Below are 1781 nucleotides of genomic sequence, written 5' to 3' on the forward strand. Positions count from 1 at the left end.
TAACAGAAAGCCCGTCTTCTACTACATTAGCAGTAGTGGCGGGAAGTTTGAAATCCTAGTCTCTTGTACCCAATTAGTGTTCCTGTGGGAGGTTAGTTAAATCAGGCAGGTAAAATTTAAAACTTTTGTAAGAAGTGCTAGACTGTTAGCTATCATAGCTGACCTTCAAAGTTTACCTGCCTCATTTAGTTTAGTAACAGAAAGCCCGTCTTCTACTACATTAGCAGTAGTGGCGGGAAGTTTGAAATCCTAGTATCTTGTACCCAATTAGTGTCCCCGTGGGAGGTTAATTAAATCCGGCAGGTAAAATTTGAAACTTTTGTAAGAAGTGCTAGACTGTTAGCTATCATAGCTGACCTTCAAAGTTTACCTGCCTCATTTAGTTTAGTAACAGAAAGTCCGTCTCTACTACATTAGCAATAGTGGCGGGAAGTTTGAAATCCTAGTATCTTGTACCCAATGCAATTAGTGTCCCTGTGGAAGGTTAATTAAATCCGGCAGGTAAAATTTAAAACTTTTGTAAGAAGTGCTAGACTGTTAGCTATCAAAGCCGACCTTCAAAGTTTACCTGCCTCATCTAGTTCATTAACAGAAAGCCAGTCTCTACTACATTAGCAGTTGTGGCGGGGAGTTTGAAATCCTAGTCTAATGTACACAATTAGTGTCCCTTTGGGAGGTTAGTTAAATCTGGCAGGTAAAATTTGAAACTTTTGCAAGAAGTCCTAAACTCTTAGCTTTCATAGCCGGCCTTCAAAGTTTACCTGCCTCATTTAATTTAGTAACAGAAAGTCCGTCTTCCAGTACAATAGCAGTTGTGACGGGAAGTTTGAAATCCTTGTATCTTGTACCCAATTAGTGTCCCTGTGGAAGGTTAATTAAATCTGGCAGGTAAAATTTAAAACTTTTGTAAGAAGTGCTAGACTGTTAGCTATCATAGCTGACCTTCAAAGTTTACCTGCCTCATTTAGTTTAGTAAAAGAAAGCCCGTCTCTACTACATTAGCAATAGTGGCGGGAAGTTTGAAATCCTAGTACAGTATCTTGTACCCAACTAGTGTCCCTGCGGAAGGTTAATTAAATCCGGCAGGTAAAATTTGAAACTTTTGTAAGAAGTGCTAGACTACCAGCTTTCATATCTTACCTTCGAAGTTTACCTGCCTCATTTAGTTTAGTAACAGAAAGCCCGTCTTCTACTACATTAGCAATCGTGGCGGGAAGTTTGAAATCCTAGTATCTTGTACCCAATTAGTGTCCCCGTGGGAGGTTAATTAAATCCGGCAGGTAAAATTTGAAACTTTTGTAAGAAGTGCTAGACTGTTAGCTATCATAGCTGACCTTCAAAGTTTACCTGTCTCATTTAGTTTAGTAACAGAAAGCCCGTCTCTACTACATTAGCAATAGTGGCGGGAAGTTTGAAATCCTAGTCTCTTGTACCCAATTAGTGTTCCTGTGGGAGGTTAGTTAAATCTGGCAGGTAAAATTTAAAACTTTTGTAAGAAGTGCTAGACTGTTAGCTATCATAGCTGACCTTCAAAGTTTACCTGCCTCATTTAGTTTAGTAACAGAAAGCCCGTCTCTACTACATTAGCAATAGTGGCGGGAAGTTTGAAATCCTAGTATCTTGTACCCAATTAGTGTCCCTGTGGAAGGTTAATTAAATCTGGCAGGTAAAATTTGAAACTTTTGTAAGAAGTGCTAGACTGTTAGCTATCATAGCTGACCTTCGAAGTTTACCTGCCTCATTTAGTTTAGTAACAGAAAGCCCGTCTCTACTACATTAGC

The sequence above is a fragment of the Branchiostoma floridae genome, chromosome 14 (genome assembly GCF_000003815.2).
Source record: "Branchiostoma floridae strain S238N-H82 chromosome 14, Bfl_VNyyK, whole genome shotgun sequence".
Classification (NCBI taxonomy): domain Eukaryota; kingdom Metazoa; phylum Chordata; class Leptocardii; order Amphioxiformes; family Branchiostomatidae; genus Branchiostoma; species Branchiostoma floridae.